General features: G+C 39.6%; 1 protein-coding gene and 1 pseudogene across 9 annotated transcripts in view; one reads left to right on the top strand and one right to left on the bottom strand.

Moving 5' to 3' along the window:
* The window catches only part of MID1 (midline 1), a 664,445-nt gene that overhangs the window by 506,759 nt on the left and 133,710 nt on the right, over window positions 1–23,976 (top strand). The gene's annotated exons all lie outside the window — the stretch shown is intronic.
* Window positions 19,685–19,784, bottom strand: LOC112207164 (U6 spliceosomal RNA; annotated as a pseudogene).

Below are 23,976 nucleotides of genomic sequence, written 5' to 3'. Positions count from 1 at the left end.
TTGTATGATCTATTTATATAAAATGTCCAGAAGAGGCAAATTCATAGATCCAGAAAGTAGATTCGTGGTCGCCGGGGGATAGGGGAGGGGAGAATGCGGAGTGAGTGCTAATGGGTATGGGGTTTCTTTTGGGAGTGATGAAAATGCTCTGGAATTAAGTAGTGGTGATGGTTGCAAAACTCTGAATATACTAAAACCCACTGAATTATACACTTGAAATGGATGTTTGTAATGTGTGAATTGTATCTCAATAATGCTGTTTTTAAGAATGCTAAGCATAGCATCCAAGCATTTAAAAATTTTTTTAAAAGTGGTCACTGATGGTAAAAAAAAAAAAAAAAAAAAAAAAAGTCAGAAACTATTTGCTTAATTGTTACAGAGATTTTATCCCAGATTAAAATACTCCAATTCCGCACTTTGGGAGGCTGAGGCGGGCGGATCACGAGGTTAGGAGATTGAGACCATCCTGGCTAACATGGTGAAACCCCGTCTGTACTAAAAATACAAAAAATTAGCCTGGCATGGTGGCGGGCACCTGTAGTCCCAGCTACTCGGGAGGCTGAGGCAGGAGAATGGGCGTGAACCCGGGAGGCGGAGCTTGCAGTGAGTCGAGATTGCGCCACTGTACTCCAGCCTGAGCGACAGAGCGAGACTCTGTCTCAAAAGGAAAAAAAAAAAAAAAAATTCCAATTCCATTTCGCCAAAGGGAACAAGCAGAATATTCCCACAACCCTAGGGAACAGGGGTAGGCTTGGCTATTAGTCATTCTCCTTCTTCCCCATTCCCAATAATTGGGAAAAAAAAATGTGTGTACACACGTACGTGTGTGTGTATGTATATGTCTGTGTGCATATGTGACAAGGGCAGTAGTCAGAGCAGGATCATGTGACTACCAGGATCTATGGACAGCCCCACACTATTAGGGGAGAAAGTGTCAAGCTATTTGTATGGTTCTTATAGAGCATGAATCTAGGCCAGGGGTCAGCACCCTTGTTCATAAAGGACCAGACAGTAAATATTTTGGGTTTTGTGGCCATGCAGTCTCTATCCAAACCCCTCAGCTCGACATAGACTATATAAAGCAATTGGAGGTAACTGTGTTCCAAAAAAGCTTTATTTATAGACACTGAAATTTGAATTTCACATAATTTTCACAAGTCACAAAATAATATTTAAACAATTTTTTTTCAGCCACTTAAAAATGTAAGAACCATTCTTAGCTTGTGGGCCACACAAAAACAGGCAGAGGCCTGGATTTGGTACATAGGCGGCCTGTGGTCTATAGTTTGCAGAACCCTGCTCTAGGGTAATGACTGAGAAAGGGACTCTACTAATCAGCAGGTTGTTGGGAAGCACGTTACTTACCTTAAGCCAGTATGAAACTTAAAGCAATAATGCTACATTATGTCTAAAGGCTAAGCTAGTGAGAGGCTAAATTATAACACTCAACTTTTTTAGCAAATAATTATGAAGCATCAGCTAATAAGACCTTTTCTTAAGAGTATTCAGAGTATAATAATGCTACCTTGTGTGGTTTGAGGATTTTTATTTTAAGTTAGGGAAGCTATGAATCTCTTGAACTTTGTCCATTAAGAAGTCTGCCAAAGCTGTGAATTTTAAAGCCATGGGAATTTTTCATTGCGCTTGGCTGCTGAATTTTAACAGCAAAGTTATTCATTAAGTCCACATTTTAAAAAAAAGTATCAACAATGCTTCTTTATACTTTATCTGCATTTGACACACTTCCAGATAGATGATCTTTAATTTGACTAATGAGTGCATCCTTTGTTATTTTAATGACAAGTAATTTACAGAAAGAGAAAAGCTCTTCAACACACAAGTCTCTTAAATCTGGAATTTAAAGTCCCTGATGTTCAGAAGCAGGAAGCAACAGTTGGTGTAAGACAGGGCCACTAGGACACTGGAAATGCATCCTGGGTAATGAGTGGGAAATACAAAAGGAAGAAAACAGTTGGAAATATGTTGGCCATTTTATATGACACTTTCTGGGTTTATTTTCAGGTTGGAGCACAAGTCAGAAGCTGAAGAACTTGGAGATTTTGGGGAGCATATGTCCCACCTTCCCCAACCCCCAAGTATCCAAATATCCCCTTTGGTTCTATCAGAGAAGTATTAAGATTTATTAATTAGAAGAAAAATTAAAGTTATAAATGTTCAATAGGAACATGAGGAGAATTCAAAAAAATAAAATGTTGAGCTCACCACAGTTTTCAGCAGAAATTTTACTCTTTTTTTTTTTTCTTTGTTGAGATGGGGTCTCACTATGTTGCTCAGGCTGGCCTCGAACTCCTGGGCTCCAGCGATCTTCCCACCTCAGCCACCCAAAATGCTGAGACTACAAGCATGCCACTGTGCCCAGCTAAGTTTTACTCTTTAACTGATTTTTCAATGCATAAATAAATGAATAAGTGGGTAAGTACTTACTGAGGACACAGTTTTCAACCAAACCCTGTAGATACTCAGGATGAATTAAGCATGTGCCCTGCCTTCATGGGGCTTAGGGTTTACTGAACTTTACAGAAAACCCAGAAATATCCTAACAAATGTGGCAACTGAAGAACTTTATTCCTAATCCTAAAACTCACTTTCTTTATTCTCAGAGTAATGGATACAGCATTCTAATGTCAAATCATTGTTTCCATGTTACACAATACTCTAACTGTCAAGGCTAAACCCTGCCTTAAGGAAGGGTGACAATGGCTTTGTTCTTATGATAATAGAAGAGATAAAAAGATTATTTACAAAGCTACAGCCTCTGAAAAATTGGAAGTATTTTATACAAACAACCACCTCAGTTCTTCTCACAGTGATATTTAAGTGTTTGTGCGTGCTGGTTTCTGTTATGTGGGTCTTTACCATTTTCATTCCTCCTTGCAGCTCTATGAGTTAAGTATTACTATTATTCTTTTACAAATGAGGAGCATGAGGCCTGGAAAAATTTAAAAACATGCAGAGGTGATAAAATACTGGGAAAGTTTCACATTCAACCATGTCTGATGCTTAATCCTTTTCCTTCTCTTTCCACCATAGCATATGATCATGGCATATCATCACTGTTTCTGTTTCCCCTATAGAAAATTCAGGAAAATTAACACATGGAAGAGTATTCAGACTTTCACTTTTCTTCTTACATAATCTTTGAGCAGCCCATTATAGGAAAATAAGGGCATTGGAGATTTGAAGAGGCAGAATGAACACGTTCTAGATGTAGAAAGAAAAGTTCTAAGCAGGTAAAAGACAACCAGAGTGAAATACACCAGATGGATGCTTGGAGAAGATGCTAAGCACTAAATAAGCCAGGTGGTAGAGGGTGTGAAAGCGGAGAGCCCTGAGAAATTGATCATTAAGCGGAAGGTGATTAAAATCTTCCTAAGGGACAGTTGGTCAGAGCAGAGGTCAAGAGCTAGGACTTGTCTGGCAAGACTTATTGTGGATTCTTGAAGGGTTAAGAAGTCAGTCAGAGACCCGGGATTGGATACTGTATTTGAACTGATTGTCACTCACCAGAATCTGTGATCTGGGAGACAGACATTGCCAGGATCCCCCCCGTCAGGATGGTCATAGAGAAGGGAAGGTGTGCTCATTTACTATTGCTGCATAGCAAATTAGCACAAATGTACAGATTAAACCAACACCCCATTTATTAGCTCATGGCTCTGTAGGTTGCAAGTCTGGGTGGCCCAGCTGTGTTCTCTGCTCAGGGTCTCACAAGACTGAAATCGAGCTGTTGGCCAGACGAAGCTCTTATCTGGAGGCCCTAGGGAAGAATTTGCTGCCAAGCTCGCTCTGGTTGTTGGCAGAATTTACTTTCTGGCAGCTGTAAGACTGAACTCCTTGATAGCTATAAGCTGTGGTCCACTCTTTCTAAGGGACATCTGCATTCCTTCTTAAGTGGCCATCTCCAACCTCAAAGCAACAGCACATTGAGTCCTTCACACACATAGAATCTCTCTAAATTCCTCTTTCATCAGTCAGGAAACGTTCTCAGCAGTTAAGGGTTCATGTGATTAGGTCAGGCCCACCTGCATCATCTCCCTTTCTAACATCAACTGTGCTCTGTAACACAACACAATCCAAGGAGTGATGTCACATTCACAAGTTCCAGGGCTTCAGGTGGACATCTTTGGGCTGCCATTTTAGAAAGTCTGCCTACCACAGAAGGTGATGAAGAATCTCAGCTCCTGCCTCGCTCCTTGGTGAGCTGTGTGGCCTGTAATAACAGCAGCTTTGTGGAAAATTGGCCCACCCTTTCCTAGGGTTAAAGGGCCAAAGCGAAGTTTTGTGACTTTTTCTTCCTCTTCTGACACTGGCTTCTTCCTCTAAGGAAATCTGCTGCTTTTGGTATTCTCTTCTTTCCTTCACCATCTCCTGGTGTTGGTGCCAAGAAGCACTGGAGGGCAGGTGGTCCATCAATTTAGGGCAACTGAAGGTTTTGAGATCAAGGCATACTGGAGGCCCAGACATCACAAGAGGGCAGCACAGAGCAAGAGCTGATAAATGTTGAGATGCAGACTTAGCAGGCCCTAGCTGTTTCTGAGATGATGTGTTCATCTGCCCTCAAAACATCCTCTCACTCAACATGTGCCTCCTAACCCAGACCCCAAGGAGTCTTTAGTAAGAACATGGCAGATATCACATGTGCTGACCATGGGGATATCACAAAACATTAACTCTCCACAAATCTGCTGCTTGGAACCTTGGTTTCTGCAACTAAGAAATGAGTTAAAAATGTATTCAAGGTTGATAAATTTAAAATGGAAAAAATCATCTTCTGAATTCTAGCAATATGAAGGCCACTTTTTACAAGTCTGATGCTGTAGTGCAGTGTTTACAACCTATTTTCATTTTCAACCCCCTGTCACAAGGAGCCTGTTGAAACATTTTTTGCTAATTGCTCCTTGCATGAAATTTTAATACCACAAATATAGTATATATCTATTTATGTATATCTGTGCTTTGTGCATAAAAAGAGTAAGGTTTTTTGTTTGTTTGTTTGTTTGTTTGCCACTGAGAACTAGTTTTCTCCCTCTTGGGGGCAATATTGCCCCTATTGACAGTGCATGTTATAATGGGGAAAAATTGCTAACATTTTAATATTTAGTAAATCTTCAGCTTATATAGTCTATTTGATTTGGAAGGTGGCTGTAATACTTTAGTTGTACTAAAAGGTACTTGAAATTAATCTTGAAAAGTCAGAAGAATCTTTAGACATGAAAAATCACCCAATATATTATATTTAAAATAACAACTTGCAAAACAAAACGTAAAGTCTGATCCCATTTTTGTGGCTAAGAGGTACAGAAAATGACTAGAAAGATCAACCTGTGGAATGTCGCTTCTTTGCGGTTAGATCCTTCTATAGGTGTTTTGCTCTTTGGGAATGTTATAAATATTCACCAATATACATTATACATATGTATAATAAATACATATTATATTCATGTCAAGAAGAATACTATTTAAAAAGTTAGCCATTCTCTCTCTCTCTTTTTTTTGCCTTCAACATTTAGGATTAATGGGCAGTATAAATTCAATCATTCACATGTAGCAAAAGGAGAAATATTTCACATGGCCCATTCATGACTCCTTTAGATCTCTAGAGGGCTTCAAGCCTCAAAGTTTATTGTTGCATTCTTCTTAATTCTGGTTGAATGCATGTACATTATTTTCTGCAAAGAAATACCACCCACTAAAGACTGTTCCTTCTCTTCTAACAGGGTTTTGGTGTCCCCAGGGCTCCCTTAGTCCTATTTACTTTGGATATTTCAGGAGTTACTGTAGGTTTAACTGTGGTGAGTCCTTAAGCCCTCTTTTTAAATTCATAAACTGTCTCTAATCTTAGCAAAATGTCAGGTTACACTTTTGAGAGGTTTGGGAACTTGACATTTTGTAGCCCAGTTGGGGTGTAGGCTGCTTCTATTCTGAGCACCTTGTTCCAATTTATGTCAGGAGGAATTATATACAGGTCAGGGCTGGGAGCAGGTTATAATTAATGGGGTGGACAAGTGGATTTTTAATGTTTCATAAAATAAAATGGAAATCACATGTGCTTGGAACTGTTGTATGTTTTAAAATATTTACATTTATTCTAGTAAACATTAATTATAACTGATATATTTCTCCTATGAACTCGCTAACTGTGAGGTCACAAGCCATTGTTCACTGAGTAGAAAGAATGGGTGACAAGCTAGTTACAAGAAAAAAGACAGTACTTGGGCGGATATCGGTGAGTGAACTCGTGGAAGTAATCCAGTCTTAGGTCTTTCTCCTAATTTTCTCTTATGTTTAAAGCACCCCCTTGCCAATATGATCCAGATGTCAGTCCTTCTAAGACAGAACTGGGAGGGTTTAGCCTGTGAAATTTCTGAATAGCTCCTGGTGAAGAAGGAACACATGACCAATGTTTAACTATTCGTCTTTTCAAAATTAAAGTTTAGAAGTAGTTGAAATACTGCCAGAATCTACAGCGTCCACGTTTTATTCATATTAGTTTATCAAAAATTTCCAATTCCTTGAAGCTGTAGCAGCAATATGTTGCTGAGGAAAGAAATTTTTTTAAAAAAAATTTGTACTTATAATTGACACCTAATAATTGTACATATTTATGGGGTACAATGTGATGTTTCAGTACATGGATACACAGTATAATTATCAGATTGGGGTAATTACCACATCCATCATTTTAAACATTTATTATTTCTTTGTGGTGACAACAGTCAAAATATTCTCTTCTAGCTGCCTTGAATATAGATTACATTGTTATTTGCTGTAGTCACCCTACTGTGTGATAGCACATCAAAACTTACTCTTCTTGTCTAACTTTGTGTACCTATTGACCAATCTCTACCCGTTCCTCCCTTCCCCCATACCCTCAGCAGCCTCTGGGAACCACTGTTCTACTCTCTACTGCTATGAAATTGACTTCTTTAGATTCCACATATGAGTGAGATCATGTGGTATTTATCTTTTTTAATGTTTTTACATTTTATTTTCTTTTATTTATAATTTGAATTTTTATTTTAGATTCAAGGGGTAAATGTGCAGGTTTGTTCCATGTAGTAATTGTCTTCTGTGCCTGACTTATTCCACCTAACATAATGTCCTCCAGGCTCATCCATGTTGCCAAAAATGACAGGATTTCATCCTTTTTATGGCTGAATAGTATTCCATTGTCCTAATCATCCCCATAAAGAAATATATTTTCTTTATCCTTTTGTCTGTAGATGGGCACTTAGGCTGATTCCATATCTTGACTATTGTGAAGAGTGCTGCAATAAACATGAATATGCGGGTGTGTCTTCAACATAGTAATTTCACTTCCAGAAAGAGATCTTTAAGAGTGAGAAAAACCCAGATTCTAAACTGGTCTCTGCCATGTGCCAGTTGTGTGGCCCTGGAGAAGATGCTTTAACTCTGTGTCTCAGTTTCCTCATCTGCAGAAGGGGGAAAATGATACCCACTATTTAGGGATTGGGTAGGGATTAGACCCAATTTGTATAAAGTGCCTGGCATATTGTAGATATTTTTTAAAATGCCAGTTATGGATATATGAAGGAAAGCTCCAAAAAATGAAATTCAAAGGAAGCCTTATGTAAATTGCATCACATGTCAACCATTTGGGTGTTAGGAATATTGATGCATTCTTTATTTTGCCTAGAATTCATCACTCCCTAAATAAATATTATTTCCATTAAGTCACCAAATTTTATATATATTCTTTGTCTTGTATGGTGAAGAATTAATACAAGTGCGCTACTCTATTAGGGTATAACAGTTACCTAAGTAATGTATCATGAGACCTTTTTGCCCTTTTCTAAGGAAAATAAGTATTTATTGGAAGGACAACTTCACACACAGTCAGCAGGTAATAATCCGCAGTACTTCCCAATGCTGCTTCTATGGGCTGGAAGAGTGTTTGGTGGTTCTATATGGCACAGGGCTACTTGTCCATACCCTTGACCCAAGGATGTCACGTGCACCCAATCAACCTGGAAATCACTGTGGTGACAGAAGTTGGGGCCCAATCACCCTCAGGGCCTTGACACTGATTTTGAGTATACCAGTTTGGAAAGTCTCTGCAGAATTCCCCAAGACATTAAGTTTATAATATCCCTTGAGGGGTCCTTAGAAAGAAAAAGTGCCTATGTTTTGGTGTCATTATCGTTCTTCAGGGCAAGGCTTGGTGAAAAGATACTGAGAGAAGACAGTACAGATAGAAGGACAAAGCGAACAAAAATAAGGACCCACTGATTTTATCTTTGCAAGCTCTAAACTGAGTTACAGATTGAGATCTAAAATATATACTCAATACATGCATCCTCAAAATGTTCTTCACACATTTGTGCCCAAGACGTAGTAGTTGATAATATTAATACATAAATATATATATACACAGATGTATATGCCTTACAATACAGTCCTATTTTTAGTGTGTAACAACTGTACTCTTTTCAAAATAGTCATCGGCACAAACACCAGTACCACGGCTAAATCTGACATTATTGATCTTTTCTCCCTCTAAGAATATCTTTTGTAGGCCCATAAGTGAGAGATGGCGGATCTCCTGAGCTTCATTCAGTCCTTTATGGAAATATTTATGAAAACCCTACTGTGTGCTCAGTAGCTATCAGAGTTCTTGGCATATAAAAGATTTCAAAATAAATTTGCCTAGTATTGCTTTGGGGGATGAGGACTTGGTGATATCTTCCTCTCCCCAAAAGAAAAAGTGGTGTGTGTGTGTGTGTGTGTGTGTGTGTGTGTGTCAGAGGGACAGAGACAGAGGTAGAGAGACAGAGTGTGAGAGTGTGTGGGTATTCAGAGAGAGAACATGAGTCCCAGTCTTATCCTTATCTTCCCTCATACAATGCAAGCTATTTGGAATTGTAGAGCTGGAAGTGATCTTAGCTAACATTTTCCCAATCTCCTACCCAATACAGGAGCGTCTTCTACAATAACCTTCATCAAAGGGTGGAACGCTAAAATGTAAGACTAGAGGTCTCTTTTTGTTGGGCAATAATTTGATTCAATTATGGTGTCATTATTTGGTAACTCAGGTGGCACAGTATAAATTTCTGTGGGAAATTGGAATGGGGAGCCCAAGCTGGACTGGACATGACTGCACCATGGAAGGAGGACATTTGGGACCAGTCTTGAGCTGCCATTATGTTCCACTGGGAAACTAAACACTAGTGCTTTCTCAATTAGTTTATATATTTCTCAAAGTATTCCATAGTCTTTAGTTTGTGCTAACAAAATTGATCGGAAGTACTATATTAAAATTATCATTCATTTTTTACTCTTACTGAACAGCAGTGAGAAAAGCAGGAATCTTTGTCATTTTGTTTAGCATGTAAATGCACAAAAACCTCAGCTTACCTGAACTTTGCTAAAATATCAAACCTTTATTAACCACAAGTTTTCTACATTATACTTTTCCTAAAGATTTGTGAAATACAAGGAAGAACGTGATATTATGAATTACTGTAAAAATCCATGGTCATGGATACAATTATACATTCAAGTCAATCTCCTACGTCATCTCTATTTATGATCAAATGAAAAAAGGTCTTTTTAATGATGATCTCAAGGAAAAATAAGATTTGAAATTACCTCAAACCTTTCAATTAGATCCAATATGTGATTTGTAGTTATGCAAGTAAAGTGGACTCAAGCATTGTAGAAATGTTTCAATTAGGATTTTTTTTTAAGTTTTCTATTTGGGGTTCAGTTAACCAGAAAATTAAATTAACCAGTACTCTCTCATTTCCAAAGAATTTCAGTTAATTGAGATTTGATCGTATTTTTATTGTCATCTTTGTTCCCACATGGAAATTAATTCCATTTCAGACTTATTTCTTGGAGGGTGTTTAGCATAGTTATCACCTTAAATGAGTAGGGTAGGGTGCGTAGGGTGGCTTTTCATTTTTGGAATTTAATTATTACTCTCTCTATATATATACATGTATATATATATGAAAAAGAAAGAGCTTGCCTTGGCAGAAGTGTTTAAAGAAACATGAGTAGTTAATGCCCTCACTGTGATTTGACTTCCATCTTCCTTTTTTTAAGCACATTTTTCATTTTTTCCCCCTTTAAACCTGCCATTTAGGGCTGAAAAGTATTTTTCAAGAAATGGAGCAATGCTTTCTATCCCATTTATTAAAGTAATGCACAGAAGGAAATGCACCGTGGTAAAAACAATTTATACGAGAAATGATAATGTTTTGCTAAAGATAACCAGGAAGTGAGGAGGAGAAAAAAACCCCTCAAATAGCAGAGAGAGGCCAGATGGTCTTTTTTTTTTTTCTTTTCTTTTTTTTAACGCAGTCCCTAAGCAGGAAATTTTGTTTGATTAAGAAGACACTGGTCTTGATTTTCATTCAGCAGTTTTGAGGAACTTTTTTTAATGGACACACACACATATACACACACACACACACACACACACCACAAGCCATTTTCATTCAGCCAAATTATCATTTGTGCTATTGTAAGCAAGATTCTGCTGATGAAAATGTGAAGTCTTAATGATAAAGAAGAAAACGAGTTCCCAAGTCTCAGTTATGAAAGAACTTAGAATTTACCCACTACCCTAAAGACGCTCGATCATTACCATATCCATCATATTGTTGTAAGGTCTGGTGTTTTGTTTTGTTTTCTTTTGATAGCCTGGAATGGAAGAAAGACTGTGTACCACAGTGGCTAACTAGGGTTTTGTGAGATACAGGGTAGACCCGCGGGAAAAAATAGAGGTTTTTGAGTTCAACACCCCAGGGGGCTAATGTGCATAAAGCGACTGCTCCAAAGGACTTGAGTTTAATCCTTGGAGCTGCCAGTCAGGATCAGGATGAAGAAGCACCCATGCAAAGAATTGCTTCTGGATGCTGATAGGCAGGGAGGTGAAGGGGGGGAGGTGGGAAGGGGGAACGGAGCACCCCTCTTTGGACTGTGATGTTTTGGCAGTCGGTGCTTGGAGGAGGGTAGCTGGCAGTGGCTCCGGCACAGTAAAGCTCCCTTCGGTGAAGTCACCAGCATCCTTGCCATGGTCTGGCACCCTTTGCCCAGCACCCCTGGAGTGTGCAATTTCCCAGTCTGTATTCTAAGGATGAAAATGACTAAAGTTGTGAAACTAAGTATTTGCATCTGTTTCAAAGAGAAAGAGTCACTTGGAATTTGGAATGGAAAGAATAGATTTAGACAACTGGCAGAATTGTTTGGAACTATGCCCTGAATCAAGAGACCCTGTTGACTTATATAAGGACAAGCTAAAGGAGCTACGTAAAAGAGAGAACCAACATATCTTTACCATGAAGATGACAAATCAGGCATTCAAATTTGTTTTTTCAAAACTGAAATGTGTTCTCATATAGTCGTGTGATACTTTCTCTAATCAGTATTCATATTTATAGTCAAAATAAGTATAACTTCACTTTAATATAGCTTAGCCACCTTGAAAGCTCACTGTTCTTAAAGCTAGATTTTTTTGTAAGTGAATTTTTAAGCCCTAGATTGCATCTTAAGTACTGAGTTATTTTAATTTTGCCTTTTTTTAATGTTTAAAAGCCAGCTTCTTGTCTAATTTGATTCAATGGATAAAATGTACAGGATGAAACTCACACTTAAAATGCATTTCAATGAGAATTAAATTGTTTAAAATGAAACTTTTTTCCTTTAAATTTTAAATAAACAAATAAGATGCAAAGCAAAATAACAACAAAAAACTCTTAAGTCAACTCCCTTGGGGATAAGGGATAACCTTAGGGATAAGGTCATACCTTTTGATATTAACTCTAAACTCATGCCTTGTATTCGTGTTTTACAAATTACATTTATAATTTATCTCAAAGATAACAAGGAAGCATACTTTGATAATACAAGAAGAATCTCTCAGACTTTAGCCTGCCTTGAGAATATGTTTTAAAAGCCATTAGAAGCTTCATAGCGTTTATGGGATTTGTTCTTATATAGAGTACATTTTTTTTTTTTAACATATATTTTGGGCAGAATTCTCAAGTCTCCAAATAAACAGTTTAAATCTTGGCTTTTAGGCCAAAAAGTCTTTGGGTTGGGAATAACTCACCCTCAGAAGACTACTTGCTTTATAACCCCTCCCCTGGAACGCTGCGACCCTGTCTTCCCACAAACCTTATTTGCTTCACTGTGGAAGAGTGGCACAGGGCACCCACCACCCAGACTTCCCAAGCTCTTCTCTTGGTCTCTGCTATAGCTACAATAGCAACTTTATTCTCCTACAACCGAGAGAAGAGAGACAGACCCTCTCATATTGTTTTATATTGTTTTATACTCAGAAAAGGAAAGAGAAGCAAAACTAAAGGCAGGTAGCCCGGCGCCTAGGAACCAGACGTGAAACCAAGGAACCAGACCTGAAACCAGGCCTGGGCCTGCCTGACCTAAGCCTGGTAGTTAAAATTCCACCCCTGACCTAGCAACTGATGTTATCTATAGATTATAGAAAGACATTGTAAAACTTCCCGGTCTGTTCTGTTTCACTCTAACCACCAGTGCATGCAGCCCCTGTCACACGTACCCCCTGCTTGCTCAATCGATCACGACCCTCTCACGTGGACCCCTCTTAGAGTTGTGAGCCCTTAAAAGGGACAGGAATTGCTCACTCGGGGAGCTCGGCTCTTGAGACAGGAGTCTTGCCGATGCCTCTGGCCAAATAAACCCCTTTCTTCTTTATCTCGGTGTCTGAGGAGTTTTGTCTGCGGCTTGTCTTGCTACATTTCTTGGTTCCCTGACCAGGAAGCGAGGTGATTAACAGACGGTTGAGGCAGCTCCTTAGGTGGCTTTAGCCTGCCCTGTGGAACATCCCTGCGGGGGACTCCAACCAGCCGGAGCGACGCGGATCCTGAGAGCGCTCCCGGGTAGGCATTTGCCCAGGTGGGACGCCTCGCCAGAGCCGTGTGTGGCAGGCCCCCGTGGAGGATCAACGCAGTGGCTGAACACCGGGAAGGAACTGGCACTTGGAGTCCAGACATCTAAAACTTGGTAAGACTAGTCTTTGGAACTTGCCCACTCCATTTGAGTGGAAGCGTGGCCTGATCACCCACGGCATGCCTTTATCGGCACTTTGGTTTTGGTTTTGACTTGGTTTGAATTGCTTGACGGAACTGGTCTTGGGAACTTGCCCACTCCATTTGAGTGGAAGCGTGGCCTGATCACCCACAGCGTGCCTTTATCAGCACTTTGGTGTTGGTTTTGGTTTTGACTTGGTTTGAATTGCTTCACAGGACTGGTCTTGGGAACTTGCCTACTCCATTTGAGTAGGAACTTGCCTACTCCATTTGAGTGGAAGCATGGCCTGATCACCCACGGTGTGGCAGTACTGGCACTTTGGTTTTTGTTTTTGACTTGACTTGGATTGCTTGATACTTGGATTGCCTGGATTGCTTAGTTTTGGTTTTGACCTGGCTTGGATTTCTGGATACTCTAATTTTGGTTTTGATTCTGGTTTGGTGTAAACTGCAAAAGTGTGTGTGTGCGCTTTTTACCTGTTCTTTGTTTTGTGGTGTGCGTGTGGTGTGAGCATGGTGTTTTGTCTCAAAGAAGCATGGGTCAGGCACAAATAAGCCCACCCTACTAGGAACTATGTTGAAAAATTTCAAGAAAGGATTTAAGGAAGACTATGGAGTACTATGACACCAGGAGAACTTAAAACTTTGTGTGAAATAGACTGGCCAGCATTAGAGGTGGCTTGGCCATCAGAAGGAAGCCTAGACAGGTCCCTTGTTTCAAAGGTATGGCACAAGGTAGCCTGTAAGCCAAGGCACCCAGACCAGTTTCCGTACAGAGACAGTTACAGCTGGTTTTAGATCCCCTTCCCCCCACAGTAGTTAAGAGAACAGCAGCATAAGCGGCTGGCAGAGGCAAGGAAAGACCAGCAGACAGAAAGAGAGAGGCAGAAAGAGAGGAAGAAACAGAGGCAAAAGGAAAGTCAGAGAGAGACAGAGAGACAGAAAGTCAAAGAGAGAAAGAAAAAGAGAAAGAGAGAAATATACAAGTAGTTAAAAAAAAACAGTATACCCTATTCCTTTAAAAGCCAAGGTAAATTAAAAACCTGTAATTAATAATTAAAGGTATTCTCAGTAACCCTGTAACACTCTAATACTACTTTGTTGTCAGTGTAAACAAGGACGTATCCCAAGAGCACTGAGGCCTTCCTATCAAAAATCCTTAACCCAGTAACCCGCGAATGGCCCAGATGCATTCAATCTGTAGCGGCAGCTGCTTTGCTAACGGGAAAAAAAAAATTATGCAAAAAATGTTGTATAATTTAAAAGTACTGAGTACTATTGAAGAAACAGTTTATGTGCAAGGTGTATAAGAAAAGTAAAATATACCTTTGGTAAAAGGATTATAAGGAGGCATAAGAATGTGGATTTTTACCTACATTAAAAGGTTAAAAAAATTATTGTTTTGAAAGTTTAAGCGAGTTTTGAGACATTAATTGTAAAGAAAATTCTGTGTGTAAACATATTAGCTAAAGTTAAAAAGGTATCATCCAGTTTTTCTGTGAACTGGACATTAAAATAAAAATGCAACAGGTTTTTCTTAAAGCACCAACCTGCTCTTTAACAAAAATTATGAAAGGTTAAAAAGAGTATATAAAATCTTGCTTATGGTCAAACATTAAAAATTAGATAAATATGTCTACAAGGTTTTATTAAAATTAAGTTTAACATCAATAACACTAATATAAAGGTAAAATTTAGCTTATCTAGTATAACAATCATACAGAAAGCATTGTTAAATGTAAAATGGTATTTGGCTTTCTTTGGTCTAAAAACTAATAAAAATAGGTGCTAAAGGAAACATTCATTTTACTAGAAGATCATAAAAGTTAAAAACTTAAAACAAACTTTGGCAATTAAGACATCATACCAAGATGCAAATGCCTGGTTGGAATGGATCAAATATTCCATCTGCACGTTAAACAAAAGCAATTGTTATGCTTGTGCACATGGCAGGCCAGAGGCCCTGATTGTCCCCCTTCCACTAAGGTGGTCCTCCAGTCGACCAGGCATGGACTGTGTGGTAGCTCTTTTCCAGGATTCTACAGCCTGGAGTAATAAGTCATGCCAAGCTCTCTCTGCTATATCCCAAAGTCTGGCACCCTGCGGGTCAGCCCCCGAGGGCTGTCCAGCCTCCGTCTCCCAACACTAAGTTCACTTCGTGTCTCTCACGACAGGGAGGAAACTTAGCATTCCTTGGAGACCTGAAGGGATGCGATGAGCTTAAGAATTTTCAAGAGCTTATCAATCAGTCAGCCCTTGTTCATCCTCACGCGGATGTGTGGTGGTATTGTGGTGGACCTTTACTGGGCACTCTGCCAAATAACTGGAGTGGCACTTATACTTTAGTCCAATTGGCTATCCCTTTCACCCTGGCATTTCATCAACCAGCAGGAGAAAAAATAAGACATTGTAAAGCGAGAGAAGCCCCTTATAGGTCTTTCAACTCTCATGTCCATTTAGACGCAATTGGAGTCCCATGAGGAATACCAGATCAATGTAAAGCTTGAAATCAAATAGTTACAGGATTTGAGTCAATATTTTGGTAGATGACAGTTAATAAAAATGTAGATTAGTAAACTACATCTATTACAACCAACAGCAGCAAGCTTTTCATGAGTTAAAAGAAAAACTCACGTCAGCCCCAGCCCTGGGGCTACCTGACCTAACAAAACCCTTTACACCCTATGTGTCAGAAAAAGAAAAACATGGCAGTTAGAGTTTTAACCCAGACTGTAAGGCCCTGGCCAAGGCCAGTGGCCTATCTCTCAAAACAACTAGACGGGGTTTCCAAAGGCTGGCCTGCATGTCTAAGGGCCCTAGCAGCAACAGCCCTGTTAGCACAAGAAGCAGATAAGCTAACTCTTAGGCAAAACCTAAACATAAAGTCCCCCCATGCTGTGGTGACTTTAATAAATACCAAAGGACATCATTAGCTAATGAATGCTAGACTAACTAGATACCAAAGCTTGCTCTGTGAAAATCCCCGCATAACAATTGAAGTTTGCAACACCCTAAACCCCGCCACCTTACTCCTGGTATCAGAGAGCCCAGTTAAACATAACTGTGTAGAGGTATTAGACTCAGTTTATTCTAGTGGGCCCAACCTCCAAGACCATCCTTAAACATCAGTAGACCGAGAGCTGTACGTGGATGGGAGCAGCTTCGCCAACCCTTGCAAAGTGACTCTGAAGAAGACGACAAGCCCTGCTTCAGTCACACCCAGAAGCTAACTGGTCCATGCACGGCCGAAACATGAGGAAACTCATCGCGGGACTCATTTTCCTTAAAATTTGGACTTGTACAGTAAGGACTTCAACTGACCTTCCTCAGACTGAGGGCTGTTCCCAGTATATACATCAAGTCACTGAAGTGGGACAAAAGGTTGCTACAGTCCTATTATTTTACAGTTATTATAAGTGTACTGGAACTCTAAAAAAACTTGTTTGTATAATGTTACTCTATACAAGGTATGTAGCCCGGGAAATGACCAACCTGATGTGTGTTATGACCCATCTGAGCCTCCCATGACCATAGTTTTTAAAATAAGAGTAAGGACTGAAGACTGGTGGAGGCTCATAAACGATACGAGTAAAGTGTTAGCCAAAACAAAACAAAACAAAAAAAGTGCCCAAACAAGTCACCTTGAAATTCGATGCCTGTGCTGTCATTAATAATAATAGGTTAAAAATAGGATGTGGTTCTCTTAATTAAGAAAGAGGCTATATGGCAGAAAATAAGTACATTTATCATAAATTAAGACTGTGTAAAAATAAATGTGGATACTGGTCTTGTGTCATTTAGGCTACTTGGATAAAAAAAAAAATCCTGTCCACCTTCAGCAAGGGAAAAGTGGCCCTTCCTGTACCAGTGGTCAGTGTAACCCCTTAGAACTAGTAATAACCAACCCCCTTAATCCTTGCTAGAAAAAAGGGGAACGTGTAACCCTAAAAATTGATGGAGCTGGACTGGATCTTCAAGTAAATATCGTGGTTTGAGGAAAAGTTTATAAACGCTCTCCTGAGCCAGTATTTCAAACCTTCTATGATGAACTGAATGTGTCAGTACCAGAAATTCCAGGAAAAACAGGAAATTTGTTTTTGCAATTAGCCGAGCATGTAGCCCAGTCTCTCAGTGTCACTTCGTGTTATGAATCAGCACAAGTGTACTATGTGAATCATTATCAATCTATTGCACAGGAAGACATAAGTAGCAAAAATAAGAGTGAGAACTCCCACTATAAAAAGTGAGAGTCTCAAAGGGGGGAAATGAGAGAAGAGAGACAGACCCTCTCATATTGTTTTATATTGTTTTATACTCAGAAAAGGAAAGAGAAGCAAAACTAAAGGCAGGTAGCCCGGCGCCTAGCAACCAGACGTGAAACCAAGGAACCAGACCTGAAACCAGGCCTGGGCCTGCCTGACCTAAGCCTGGTAGTTAAAATTCCACCCCTGACCTAGCAACTGATGTTATCTATAGATTATTGGAAGACATTGTAAAACTTCCCAGTCTGTTCTGTTTCACTCTAACCACCGGTGCATGAAGCCCCTGTCATGTACCCCCTACTTGCTCAATTGATCATGACCCTCTCACGTGGACCCCCCCCTTAGAGTTATGAGCCTTTAAAAGGGACAGGAATTGCTCTTTCAGGGAGCTTGGCTCTTGAGACAGGAGTCTTGCCGATGCCCCCAGCCAAATAAACCCCTTCCGTCTTTAACTCGGTGTCTGAGGAGTTTTGTCTGCGGCTCGTCCTGCTACACAATTTTCTCTGCGATTATTTTCCTTCTAACCCTTTCTTAAAGTGATGGGCTCTAAAAAATCATGATTCAGCTGCTATTGCAATTTTACCTAGCCAGTGAATTTATTTATTTTGAGATGCTTTTTGATATTATTGTCATTGTCAAATGACATTATGACATTTCAAAAGACATTGGCTGTCAGCCAGTGGGATCTAGTCTCAACTCATCTTTGGTGCTCACCGGTCATAAAGCTGTAGTCACATGTGTTTATTTCCCCCAGCACTCTTCCCTCATTTCCTTCCTTTCCTTCCTGAAATTTCCTCTTCCAGTGGTGCAAAAGCTGGTGAGTAAGTACTGACAAAACCAATGCCTCTTCCAATGTCTCTATTCATTTCCTTCCTGTCCATCCCTATAAGCTTAACTGTACATCCATGGTTATTTTCAACTTTGAGTTAACATCGTAGAATCAAACACTTAAGATATTCAGGTAATTCTGAATACCATATGCTATGGTTTGAATGTGTCTCCCAAAATTCGTTTGTTGGAAACTTAATCCCCAATGCAGCAGTACTGGGATGTGGGGCTTAATGGTAAAGCCCTTACGAATGGATTAATGCCGCTATTAAAAGGGTTTGTGGAAGTGGGTTCTTCCTCTCCTGCTCTTTTGCCATGTGAGGACATAGCATTCCTCCCTTCCAGAGGACACAGGCTTCAAGGTGCCATCTTGGAAACAGAGATACCAGGCCCCTAACCTGCTCTCTGTTCTTTTTTTTTTTTTTTTTTTTAGATGGAGTCTCAGTCTGTCGCCCAGGCTGGAGTGCAGTGGTGTGATCTCTGCTCACTGCAACCTCTGCCGCCCGGGTTCAAGCAATTCTCCTGCCTCAGCCTCCCGAGTAGCTGGGATTACAGGCGTCTGCCACCGTGCCCAGCTAATTTTTGTATTTTTAGTAGAGACGGGGTTTCACCATCTTGGCCAGGCTGGTCTTGAACTCCTAATGTCGTGATCCACCTGCCTCAGCCTCCCAAAGTTCTGGGTTTACAGGCGTGAGCCACCGTACCTGGCCTAAATCGCTGTTCTTTATAAATTACTTAGTCTCAAGAATTCTGTTATAGCAGCACAAAATGGACTAAAACATCATGGTTCCTGCTTTTTTGGCTCACTAAGTGTTCGTGGCTTTTCTCTTTCAAAATTTTATTGCTAAAATAAATAAAGATGTCACTACTTTACAATAATTCATCACATTCCATTTTTTGGTAAGAAATAGTAAAAGTTGGATTTTTATGCCCTTGAAAAAGAACTCTATCCTTGACGCAATCTGAAACTAAGTATTTAACAACTTGAAAAATTAGATCACAACTCTCTGACCAAACACCAGAAAGTTTTATACTGAAATTCAGATACTCTTTGCTTGTTTATTGGCAGGGAAAAAGCCAAAATATCAAGAAAGCCAGCACAAATATGAGTAGTAATATCCCCTTAGCTAACATAGATTTACACCACCCATCTACCTTCTATCATGTCATCCTTTTTATTTCTTTCATTTTATGTATGAGTCTTTGAAATGTTTGTGTTTTTAAAAACCTTTTATTTTTTTATTTCCTTCATTAAAATGTAAGCTCTCTAAGGGCAGGCCTTTGTGCTCATATTTACCACCAATTTGCTGCTGCCTAGAGCAGCTCCTGGCACACAGAATGACCTCAAAAAATACCAGTGGAATGAAAGAGTAATGAAAGAAATGACTCTTCTGGTTTTACTCCAAAAGAAGTAGTTCTAATTTTTTTTAATGCTTAAAGAAAGCCAAATGGATATACATATAGGATTTCCAGTGTCATAAAAGTAACAAAATTAGCTTACTCTTCCAAACTCTTATTAATATTTTTTAATAATAAAAAATTATAGAATGCTTCATGAATTTGTCATCCTTGCATTGGGGCCATGCTAATCTTTGTATCATTCCAGTTTTAGTCTATGTGCTGCTGAAACAAGCACCAAACTCTTAAAATTAGCTTAGGTTCAGAGTGAAGAGCTGAAGTTGCAGACCAGACCCAAGCTGTTTTGGGACTATGAAGGACATTAAGGGCTCTGTTTATTTGAGCAAAATCTATGGGTGAGGCTTACCTGCTTTCTGCCAATTTTCCTTGTACAACAGCTGATGTCAGAGGGTGGTTGGATAAGGAGCTTGGAGCTGTTGGTAAGGAAGTTCTTATCACTTTCTTGCAGGCTCCTTTTACCTCTAGTCTTCTATGACTCAAGGGTCATTCAGTGCCAAATGAAATTCTGCCTCTGTGGTAACTGCTAGAGAGTCCAGTGATGATCTGATTTCTAGTAACAACTATTGGCCATATCCCCAGGAGGAGATAGGAATTGTGTCTATTAGGAAATAATTTTCCATGGATCTATCACCTTTTTGTACCTCTTGTGAGCTGGAGCACTGAATGATTTTATTCCAGACTATTTCCCAGGATGTTTGTATAGCAAACAGTCTTGGGAGATAGAGGTAGTATCTCGCGCCAGGGGAGAAGGCAGGTTTGTTTGTTGTTCATTATATTAAAGACAATGTCTTCCTCCAGGGCAAAAGTTGGGCAGGCTAACTTGTAGTCCATTATAAAAGATTCAGATTCCCTAAGCTTGGAGTTGCTTAGTTATGATGCAAATCTCCTGAGTGTGCAAACATGGACCTAGGATGCTCCATAGGACTTCGAGAACAAGGGGAACCAACAGAACATGAAACACATACCATTTGAGTAAAAACAGCCTTTATCTTTGATTCAGGTGTCTTCTGCCAGCATTCATGAAACGAAACTGGCAAATAGCAAAAATCTGAAACATTTCACTGTTCTTGATAGTTTCACATGCTCCATCCATGCCAGGGTCCCTTATTTCCTGCAAAATAAAAAAATTCTGACAAAGAGTGCATATGGGACAGGGTGACCTTCACTGGGAAGCAGAAGTGAAGCCCGAAGTTCATGGTGGGAGATCAGTGGTAATGAACAGAGGTATGTCATAGTGTAGGAAACAGATGAAATTGCCAATGTGAAGATAAGTCATTAGTGTTAAGAATAAAAATGCTAGTTCATTTCACATTCACATACTGTTTGTTCACATAAGATGCTCCATAAATGTTATTGAATAAATGGATTTATATCCTTCTTGCTTGCAAAAATGGTATGAAGAGGTTTCCAGTAAAAAACACAGATAATGAATTTATTCAAAGAAGAGTGGGAAGAGGCGATTCAGGACAAGAAGGGAAGAAGGACCCCAACCCCCCATCCCCTACCACCCTGTCCTTCCATAAGAGTGAGAATTTTGTCAGGCATTTTAAAAAGTTCACCTCACTAATCCTCAAAGGACCCTTAAGATTGCTCTCAGATAAGGAAACTGCATAGAAGATAGGAAGAGCATCTGTGAGTATAAGATATGTACAGTATCTGGCTCCGATCTGCCTTTGCAAGGAAATGGCAGAGCCAGGATTTGAACTCAGGTTATCTGGCTTCAAAGTACTACATGTTTTTTGTTTGTTTGTCTGTTTGTTTTTTGTTATGTTTTGTTTTATATGACTGAGTTTTTTTACTCTATCACCCAGGCTGGAGTGCAGTGGCGCAATCTCGGTTCACTGCAACCTCCGCCTCCTAGGTTCAAGTGATTCTCTTGCCTCAGCCTCCCGAGTAGCTGGGATTACAGGCACCCGCCACCATGACCAGCTAATTTTTCTATTTTTAGTAGAGATGAGGTTTCACTACGTTGGCCAGGCTGGTCTCGAACTCCTGACCTCAGGCGATCCGCCTGCCTCGGCCTCCCACAGTGCTGGGATTACAGGCGTGAGCCACTGCGCCCGACCTCTACATGTTTGTTTTGTTTTTTTTGTTTTTTTTTTACAGGACACCACATCGACAGTGTCAGCCCAAAACTAGACCAAGAACACTTGGGCACACTGAGCTTAGGGCTTAGCCCAAAGTTTTCTGAAAGCATGCCAGAGGGAAAGCTGGATGAAATGCTTTGGTAAAGAAGAAAGCACATCAGCTCATCACTGATCTGACAATAGAAAGGACTGATCAGGAAGCGAGGAAAAGGAGAATAGTGGCAGAACATAGAAAAGAGAAAAAAAAAGACTGAAATTTTTAATGGAGCGCAAAATCAGACTTTTTTTTACTTTTTTGAACTTCTTTAGAGACTACAATAATAATTCTTATGTGATAAGTCCAATAAGCTATGATGATGTTTTATTAAATGTACCATCATACTAGCAGCTTTTGCGGAATTTGCATCAGAAGAAAAGTATAAGATATTACCACCATGACTTGGCAAAAGCGGTATACTATATTAATGTTAGCCACTTAGTTGCTGTCATTGTTTCTCAGCACAGTACCCATTGCCTAGTTTCCCTGGGAGTTCTTGAAAGCTCTATTGAAAAGTTATATTTAAAGTGTAAGTTAGTGTGTGCTGTGAATGGAGAGAAAATTGTTTTTCTTTTTGTAAAAAATACACTTTCCTTGGGACTATATACTAAGTTAGCTCAGTTATTTGACAGAACCAGTATTTTATTTTACAAAGAGAAAAACATAGATCTAGAAATTTCCAGAAGCAGATCACTGGTTGAAAGGGCGGGGCGGGGGGGCGTGTGATTGAATGTGATTTGAAGGCAGTTTTAATTTTATGACACTTTACAGTGTGTGTGTGTGTGTGTGTGTGTGTGTGTGTGTGTGTATGTGTTTTAATGATAACCTAATTTTATTGTCCCAGACTTAAAGATCTGTGCCACCTGGAGAAACTACAGTTCATCCATTAGCATGTAAATCTGTTAAGAGTATTTTTGCTTGAATTTCTCCGAGAAGGCTCCCGGCTTTGTTCTGTACAGACACACAGTCCCGACGCTGTTCTTAATATCCTGTTTTCATTTGTCAGCGCTGTTGTCCTTTTCATTGCCATGTTCCCATCATTCCTCTTCTTTCATGTGGTGCTTTACAATAACATTCAGAACAAAAGAGTCACTCCTCTTTCTGTTGCCTTTAAAAAAAAAAAAAAAAAAGACTTCTTCCCCTGACTGCAGAGCTTCAGTGATCAGGGGAAATGTTTAAAGCATGTTATTCATAATAGTTAACCAGGAGTTGTGAATAAGGGTTCGTTTTCCTTACTTTTTAAGATCACGAGGTAGCTTCAGGGTATTGTGAGCAAAAGGTTTTTGTGTGTGGCTGACTTTGAAGTTGAGGGAAAAAGCGATTTTCTTTGAGAAAAGGAGGCATCATATTTGAGAGAATTTCCAATCTGCTCACACAATGGGAATCAGTTACTCTATAACATCGTCATTACCTCCATGAGTCACGAGACTAGTATTTGTTCTTGTCTTTGAACTTAAGCTTTCCAGTGTTCAGAGAACAATTGTGAAATGTTGCATTGGCCATCATCAATAACTATTTTGCTCCTGGTTGGTAATAATTGGGAAGGGGAGGGTGTGTACTTTCTCTGCCTTCTAGGAGAGTATTATATAAATAAAGTAAGAAAAAGTTTCCCCAAGCAGCAAGCTTTTCTCCAGGGCACAATCTATTATACTTGCTGCAAAAATCCCACTTGACTGGTCTTTCAGAGAATAGATCACTTGCGTCATTTTGCTCATTTCCAGGTGACCTTTTGCAGATATGAGCAGGCAGTTGTTTTTAAATAAACATTATCTACAGGTTTCTGTTTCTGCACTGAGGAAGGAATGTTTCTGTAATGCAGAAGGGATGCTATGACTGAGGGGTTTGTGAAGAGTGAATTCTAACCAGTCTCAAATAATTCTGAAAAGGTGCTTTTGTATATGTATATGTGTACTTATGTATACATGCACATTGTATATAACTACAAAAACTAATTCCATTATGGACATATATAGGACTTTATACAGACATAGTTATATGAATATATATAGAAATACCTATCAAACTATAAATACATTTGAGAAAGCATTCAGGGACAGCAGTGTTAAATGCTTTTCATCTGTGACTGGTTTCACAGAAATTAGTGACTTCCATTTCTGCTACCACCACGCTGTTGGTCTGTTCACCAGGAGGGTTGATTTAGACTTCTGCCAGGAGACTAGGTGTGGCCATCTCTCACCCTCTTCCTCTCTGTCCAGTCTGCTATCATTTGCCTTCAGAACCAAATTCTTGCATGATACCCAGTACAGCATAGACCTGGAAAACAT

Source organism: Pan troglodytes, chromosome X (assembly GCF_028858775.2).
Source record: "Pan troglodytes isolate AG18354 chromosome X, NHGRI_mPanTro3-v2.0_pri, whole genome shotgun sequence".
NCBI classification, from domain to species: Eukaryota; Metazoa; Chordata; class Mammalia; order Primates; family Hominidae; genus Pan; species Pan troglodytes.
Note: the sequence above shows the minus strand (reverse complement) of the source record. Positions and strands in the feature narration are given on the sequence as shown.